The 8703-nt window shown below is 50.9% G+C and overlaps 1 pseudogene; it reads right to left on the bottom strand.

Moving 5' to 3' along the window:
- Positions 1-1054: 1054 nt before the first annotated feature.
- LOC148122992 (Nuclear RNase P) lies at positions 1055-1279 on the bottom strand (annotated as a pseudogene).
- Positions 1280-8703: the final 7424 nt, after the last annotated feature.

Below are 8703 nucleotides of genomic sequence, written 5' to 3'. Positions count from 1 at the left end.
ACTTGGGCTAGCAGGTAGCACACCAATCAAAGACATACAGCACTTCCACCTAGACGCAGCATGCCAAGAATATCTCTGCTCCCACCCATTCCTAAGGAAGGAAAAGGCAAAGTAGAGTCAGTCAGAAAATTGTTAAGAGATAAGAGGTTGCACAGGGTGCTGCTCAAGTCGATGGTGTGAAACAGCTGCTCTTGACACCGCCCAGAAGGTCATCACTGCTGCCTCCGCACGAATCTTCTACAGCAGGACACTCAGCATCCACTGGGTCATCTTCTTTATCTCTCTGGTCGGTCTCGCTGGCATCCAGATGTATGTCAGCATTCCTAGAAAAACATAAACAAAACTCTCCTCCCAAATTAACATTTAAGAGTATTAAAAACTCTCAGTGTAAAAATTCAGCACAATCAGTACTGGAAGTAGGCTGGTTTTGAACTTAGAGACTTGCATGTCTCCGTTTCAAAGAGCAAATCTTTCAAACAGAGCATGTCTGTCTGATGCTGTTTTTTCCAGCAATATTTTGAATTAAAAATTAAATGTAAAGAATGCAAGAGAAATCCTTTCTCTGGGGGAAGCTGTCACTGGTAGTCCCCCTCTATTGTCTAACATCAAAACAGTTGTCACTGGGAATTGAACTCATGACCTTTGGAAGAGCAGGCAGTGCTCTTAACCATTGAGCCATCTCTCCAGCTCCTGCATTCAAATGAAAAAACCTCTAGGTAGCATTGTTTATTCCACCCGTTGCCAGAGGCAATAGGTAATGGTAACCAGGTTGACGCGCCTTTATTATGATAATTAGGACCAGTTCTTTGAGGGAGAATGGGCGTAGACCATCAATCTGACTACTTCCTGCTGACAAAGGGACGTTGTTTGGGGGATAAATGTTTTTATCTGACTGAATTTTTGGCGACAAATGTTTTTATCTGACTAAATTTTTGGCGGCTGTGGTTGTGAGCGGCGGCAGCAGCAGCAGACAGCGGCGGTTGCCCTGCCTCTGAGGCCCATTGTGGCGCGCTCCGCATGGCCCAAAGGCATGGCTCCGCCCCGGGCCATGCGCGGGCTCTCCTGTTTATCCTGTATCTGCAAACTGTGCACCCTGCCTCGCCTCAGGCAATGAACTCGCACCGCAGGCCGTGAGTCTTTTCCAAGCTCCGGCGAGGGGGGGCATCCGCCCACCCATGGAGGGCCCAGTTAGGGCCGCGGGGGGCCCCAGTCCCAGACCCCCCCAGGGGCCGGGGAGCGACGAGCACCCAGCACGCGGCCCCGCCGGTGAGCTTCCTCCGCTTGCCCATGTTGCTATGGAAACGCGGCTTTTCGCAGAGCCTGTGCTGGGATTAAAGGCATGCGCCACCACCGCTGGCTACTTCCTCAATCAAAGTTAAAGTTTTCTGTACGTGAGAGCCAGAGACTGAGCTCTCTTAACAAAATTAGGCGAAAATCACCTCCAAAAGCTCTGTGGCTCTTTAAGAATAGGGAAGGCAGTCTTCGAACTCGATCAATCCCGCCTCCCTATGAGACTGTTGCCCCGGTCTCTAACAGCGAGTACGGACGGAGGAAGCCGCGGATCTCCCAACCGTAAACCTCGCTTTTTCTCAGCTCCACCTGCACTGAACTTAAGGGATTTTTCTTCCCCGTTGCTTTCTGTACCTTCTTTCAGATACCTTAACTTTGATTTTTTTTTGTATTTTTTTTTCTTTTTAGGCCTATACTTTGAAATTCTTTTTCCTCCCCTTTCTGGAGGATTCAACTGACGTCACTCACCGCTCCACGTGTTCAGAGTTCTGAAATTCACGGCTCTCTGTGTCCTGGTGTCTGATTTCAGCTTTTTCTCCCGGGCTTTCAGCACGTTGCTGGGCGCTTCCTTCTCAGGGTCCCCCGGTGTAGTTGTCAGGGTCCCTCAGCGTCCCGGGTTTCGGCACCAGTTGCGGGGCGCATCCTGACCAGCAGGAATGAACGCCACCAAAAACGAGAATTCCTTCCCTGGTCACATCTTTATTTGGAGCATTCCCTTGAGGAAAATTGGGGGAAGGGAAGATAGAGCAGGGACGAGAGAAAGCTTAGAGAGAGAGCGTTGGGCCCCGAGGCAGCTGCTTTTAAACGGTGGAGAGGCTTGAACACTGTCCTGATTGGTTAATGCCATTCTGCTGTTCTGAGCATGTGCAAGCAAGGGTGCAGGCAAGGGTGCTCAGCCCCACGTGGCTACCTCCAAACTGCAGGACCACCTGTGCCTCCAGGTGGCTCCCAACACTATTTATTTTGAAGGTAGGTGACTCGAGGTACTTGACACTGTTTTGAAACAAGTTCCCTGCTGCTGAGATTCCCCCTGCAGCGAGCTGCACACCCCAGTCATGGTTAGGTTACTTCGTTCTCTTAGAAGAAATAAATGAGGCCAAACATGATGGCTCAATGGGTCTGCCCACAAGTCTGACATCCCAAGTTCAATCCCTGGGGCCTACAAGATGGAAGGAATTGTCCTCTGACCCCTATGCATGTCCCATGATGCATGATGGTCTCTCTCTCTCTCTCTCTCTCTCTCTCTCTCTCTCTCTCTCACACACACACACACACACACACACACACAATGAATGGCTTAAAAGGCCAATTTTCACTTGACTGCGGCTGACAAAGTAGCTGACAACAGAGCCAGGCCATGTCCACTCGTGAAAGTGCTGTCTTGAGGGCGGGAACTATCTCCTCAGGAAGCGTCCAGCCACAGCTGTTTCTTCCAGACATCTCTCTTCACACGGTCACTGCCAGCCTGTCCCCTCACACACAGTGTTTTAGGGACTGAGATCTTTGAACTCACACGCACAGGATGGATTTGATCACAGCCAGGTGAGAAGTTTCCAGGCCTTGGGTGTTGCCATGAAGCTGGGGGGGGGGCGTTCCTCATAGTAGCTGTCAGCACAGTAAAATGGTGGCCCAGTGGTTTGAGGAGTCCCCACCCCTCTGCTGGGATCAGGTCTCCCCTGAGCCATGGTTGCCCCATCCTCTTGAGATTCTTGGTCAAAACCTGGCTGGCAGTCTGGGCATGGCGGCCAAAGATGGTGAAACTAGCACTCAGGAAGCTGAACAAAAGAGTTGATGTTATTTTGAGTCCATCCTGGGCTAAATAGTGAGTACCAGGCTAGCCCAGGCAACATAATGATATCCCAAGAGCTGTGCATTTTCTGTGTTCCCTGCAGGGCCTCTCATGTCCTTGAGAAAACAACCCTATTTTCCAAAGATTCATGAGAAAGTTGAGGCCAGAGAGGAAGGACAACTTTCCCAGGCCAGCAGCCCCACAGGGACCTCAGAGATAACAGGCCTAGATTAGAATCACCTGACTGGGAGGAAGAACATGGACATCAGAGCAGGCCAGAGAGGTCTGTGTGTGCCGGGAGCTTGGCCGCGGCTGAGCCTGCTGGTGGTGAAGGCCAGAGGAGGGAGAAGCAGAGGCACAGGAGACTGAGTTTTTCTTTTGGATGAGCGCTTTCCTCATGAGGCGTGCAATTAGATGCTCAATGAATCAGAAACACTGATTTTTTTTTTTTTTTTGAGAACTTGGTTATATCCCATGCTGGCCCAAGAACTGTAGGGCTGTTTGGAAATGCAAACCCAAACCAGGAGCTTGGTGGCTGTGGGTTCCATTTATTTGCGATCATGAGCTGACATTAATTTGTAGATGCCCCTTTGGGACCCTCACTAGGCAAACCTGACATGAAATGAGCTAATGAGTACAGATGTTGGGAACCTCCGACAGAACATTAGAGGGAGCTGGAGAGTGGTAGGGTGCTGAGTGAGGACCGAGTTCAAGCAGGGCTGCAGAGAGCCCAAGGCCTTGTGTAGTCAGGATGGCGCCACACCTGGTCGCACCTGGTCACAGCTTCTGCTCGCCCCATCCCGAGTTAGCCCTACACACCAGAAAGCCCTGGACGCCTTCGCTACGCTTTATTCCCTGAACACTGGCCGGGAACACCTGGCATTGCCAAGGTGCTGGGTCCAGGTGAGCCCGGGGCAAGGTTGGAGTGTCAGAATAACAGGGTTGGGGGTGGGGCATCTTCGGAAAGCTCTCCGTCCCTGGCCAGCAGAGAAGAATCTAGAGAAGGGAATGTTTGTTGGGTGAGTGCCTCTTTCCACTTTGATATGTTTTGGATCTTTGAAAAATTTTAACTAATTGAGCAGGGTGGCATCTGCCGCTAATTCCAGCACTTGGGAGGCAGAGGGAAGTGGATTTTTGTGAGCTCAAGGCCAGCCTGGTCTACACAGACAATTCCAGGTCAGCCAGTACTATATAGTTAGACTATATCCCAGAAAAATTATTTACATCTATCATTATTATTATTAGTGTGTGAGTGTGTGTGTGTGTGTGTGTGTGTGTGTGTGTGTGTGTGTGTACATGTACACCATGACACACACATGAAGGCCAAAGGACAACGCTGAGGGTCAGTCTTCTCCTACCATATGGATCCCAAGGATCCAATTCAGGTTGGCAGGCTTGGTGGCAAATGTCTACCCCTAATCACCTTGCCGAACTATGCTTTGGTTTTAAATATGCCCAAAGGCCCCCGTGCCAAAGGCTTGGTTGCCAGCCATGGCAGTCACTATTGAAAGGCGGGAGAACCACTAAGACAGTCATTCTCAACCTGTGGGTCGTGACCCTTTTGGCAAATCTGTCTCCAAAAATATTTACCTTATGCTTCATAACAGCCGCAAAATTATAGTTATGAAGCAGTAACGAAACTAATCTTATGGTTGAGGATCACCACAATATGAGGCACTGAATTAAAGGGTCCCGTTGGTTAAAGGAAGTCAGGTTGTGGGTGTGGACCCTGAACGGGACTGTCGGGACACTAGCCCCTCCTCCTTTCTGGCTGCCCGGGTGGGGGGGGGAGGAAACAGACTTCCTTTGGGACACACTCTGCCCTGTGCTGCACTGTGCCACCACAAGCTCAAAGGGTCGAGCCAGGCCGGTGACCTGCATCCATGTGTCAAAATAGACCTTTCCAGCCGCTGCTTTCCCTGAGTGTGCCGTCACAGCGATGTGATGGGAAGCTGTCTGCGCCCACATGGAGGTAGTGAAGGTGAAATACGGCAACTGGACCAGCAAAGTCGGGCCAGGGGGGTCTTGTTCGGGCACCAAAAACCCTCCCCCCAGTCATTTCCACTCGATGGTGGCTTAGCAGCCACAGCCTAGCTCAGAGTCAAGGGGTGGGCATTGTTAACTGGATGGCTGCACCGAATGCCAATCAGGGAGGGAAAGAGATGATGGGAGGTGTCTTTGCAGAAGCCATGCCCACTGCAAGACCTGGGAAGGTGGGGGAGTAGGGTCTTGGGATCTGAGTCCCTTCTCCAATGTATCACAGACAGATGAGCTGACTTACAGCTTTGGGGGAACAGCCAAACTCTTGGGGAGGCATGTCTTAGGACCACCACATGTCCAACAAGGGGCAGTGTGGATATCTCTCACAGATCAAAAGGTGGGCCAAGGCCACTCATGGCTATTTGTATTTGTAATAGTAACACTCAGGAGGCTGAGGCAGGATTACTGTAAGTCTAAGACTAACTTGATCAACATATTGAGTTCCAGGCTCATTAGGGCTACACAGGGAGGCCAAATCTCAAGACATTCATCCCCCACCCCAAAAAAAAGGCCAGGTGTGGCGCATACCTTTTTTTTAGAACCAGAACTTGGGAGGCAGAGGTGATTTGGAGCCCAGCCAGGTTGCATAGTGAGACCCTGTCTTAAAAACAAAACCAGGCCAAGCAGATGAGCAAGCCCACAATGCTCTAACAGCAACAGGGGGACCATATCGATGTCATTTAGGTGATCATCAGAATCCAAAGATCCCTAGAGCCTAGGGACGGGCGTCTCTGAGCCCTGCAGAGCACTTTGTACTCTAGTGGAAGGTCACCTCTTTTGTTCAGTTAAGACAGGGACCTCTTAGAACTCACTACACAGAGCAGGCTGTCCTTGAAAACACAGAGATCCACCTCTGCCTCCCAACCAAGGACTGAGATGACTGAGATAAAAGGTGTGTGCTAACACGCCCATCAGAAAACCACCTTTAATTCCCTCCCAGCATGTAAAACTGAGTACCAAATGACAGCCCCCTCTCCCCGTGTAGGACAGAATGGGGCCCTGAAGTGGAACTGGTAGGGAGAAACAGTTGGTTTATTTGAATCCAACCCGACTTCTCACAGCAGCTCTGACCACTAGTTGCTGTATAGTTCTAGAAACCTAACTGGGGCAACCCCGGCAGGCAGGAACAACAGGCACACCTAGAGAAAGGCTGGGACTGAATGGGCTGTGCCCTCTGATGGAGGATCCCTACTAGACAGCCAGGAAACGCGGCAAGTTGATTACACACAGCACAGGGAGGAGAGGTTAGACTCTGTAGGTGGTGTCTGTAGGGGAGCAGTTTCGGACTGTAGCATCTGGGAGGAGGAAGCTGTGGTTCATGCTTTCCGCATATGTTGCCAACATTCATACTAGGACAGAGAAGGCTTTGCCATGGGTGTGAGACCTTAGTGTCCATAACATGGCTGGCCGTGGTCATGTTAATGACACGTTCACTCAGGAGCTCATTGGTCACTCATGCATTCTGCTCCTCACATCTGGTGCTGGCCCCAGGAAGTGAGAGGACCTTCCTTTAAACGCAGAGGGGAGGGTGACTTGTCACATATCCTCATTCTGCGAGGGCAGAGGACAACTTGGAGTGAGTTCTCTCATTCCACCATGTGGGTTCTGAGGGTCAAACGGAGCCTTGGTCACTGTGCTCCCACTGGCCTGTGGTGTGGTTTTGATTGTCTGTTTGCTTGTTTTTTTTAAAGATTTATTTATTATGTATACAACAGTCTGCCTCCATGTATGCCCAGAAGAGGGCGCCAGATCTCACTACAGATGGTTGTGAGCCATATAATGTGGTTGCTGGGAATTGAACTCACAACCTCTGGAAGAGCAGCCACTTCTCTTAACCACTGAGCCGTCTCTCCAGCCCCTTGTTTGTTTGTTTTTGATTGTTGATTGATATAGGAGAGTTCAGCTCACTGTGGGTGCCATAAGAAAGTAAATCAAGCGAGCCAGGAGGCTCTAGAGCCGGTAAGCTGCACTCCACCATGGTTTCTGCTTCGGTTCCTGCTTCTAGGACCCGGCTTCCTTCAGAGATGGAATGTTACCTGGAAGGGTAAAATGAAATCACCTCCCCTTCCCAAAGTGCTTCCGGTCACAGTCACGGCGTTGTATCACAGCAGTAGGAATCCTAGCTATGACCGCCACAAATACGCTTGTCTGTCATACAGTAAATGGATTGTGTTACTGTAACTGCCAGAGCCCAAAGGCCCAGGGTGAAGCACCCCTTGTACTGCGCCTCAGGCCGGCCATTTGTTCCTTTCCCTGCTGAGGGGGTGGGGTGGTCGCCAGGATGTTCAGCCAGATCCCTAAGATGGACGGGATTTTTATTTCCCATCAGAGCCTCAGAAACAACAGATATGAACACCTCCAGCCCTGCTCAAGCTCCTGCCTGGCTGGGAGGTCCCTTCCTGGGCTGTGAGTCTCTGTCTGGTCCCTGGAAACGGCCACACACCTCCTTCATAGATGCATCTTTGGGCATCTTCATGCACAGGCTACGCTCTAGCTTTTGCTGTGTTGACTGCTGTGGGAGCTGAGAGATGTGGGGGTGGGGGCTGGTAGTGAGGGAATGCCAGCTGTGAATGAAGTAGAATCCAGAACCTCCGTGTCTAGTCATGACAGCAGTCTCTTCGTGGGGAGAGAAGAGCAGGACCAGGTGAAGCCCTGGACTAGGATCTTATCCTCTATCTGAGCGTTCCTCCCACCTCCCACCTCCCACTCACTGCTTCCCCTTGGTGCTCTCTCCGAAGAGAGGCGTGGAGCGTTAAGACTCTCCCAGGGAAGTCAAACATGGAATTCATACAAAGGAGAAATGAACACAACCAATAGTTTAAACTGAGGAGCAGAATCCAAGGCAGAATTGAGTGGGTGACTCTATAGGTCCCTATCTCTTTAGATTTCCCGACTGCACAGGTACATACCACCCTGGCTGCCTCCAAGTCAGTCCCAGGTCATGGCAGCGTGGCTGACAGAATGCATAGGGCTCCATTCAAAAATTCTCTTTCTTCTTCCTAGGGGATTTGCCCTGAGAATAACATCAGCTCAGGGAAATCCCCAGGAGTCAGAGCAGGCAGAAAGTGAGTTGAAGAGTTTATTGACAGGACCAGGTAGAGAGGTGTGGTTGGGGTTGGCAGACACCATCAGGGAGTCATGAAACCCCAGCACATGAATCACCAGACTAAACCGTGCAGGGGCAGGACAGAGTCACGGGCCACATTTGCTGAGAATCCTAGGAACGGGAGAAGGCCACCCCGCAGGTCAGGGGACACTTGTGAAGAAGTGTGAACCAGGATGCAGAGAGATAGATGGTTCAGTGGGTAGAAGTGCCCACTGACAAGCCTGTGGAAATGAGTCTAATCCTCAGGAGCTGCGTGTTCGGAGAGAACCGACTCCCACAACTGTCCTCTGACCTCCACAACCAGGCTGGGGTGAGCACGCCCCATCACCATGTCAACAGACACAAAACTAATTAACTGTAATACACAAATAGTTTTAAAGAAAGTTGCAGCTACTGTCAATCATTAGCCATGCAAGGAAGGGAATAAACACCGGCCCAGCCACCCTCCTCCGGCCTCTCACTGGCGCTTCCCACTGGA

The sequence above is a fragment of the Myodes glareolus genome, chromosome 2, assembly GCF_982192425.1.
Source record: "Myodes glareolus chromosome 2, mMyoGla1.1, whole genome shotgun sequence".
Taxonomy (NCBI): Eukaryota; Metazoa; Chordata; class Mammalia; order Rodentia; family Cricetidae; genus Myodes; species Myodes glareolus.
Note: the sequence above shows the minus strand (reverse complement) of the source record. Positions and strands in the feature narration are given on the sequence as shown.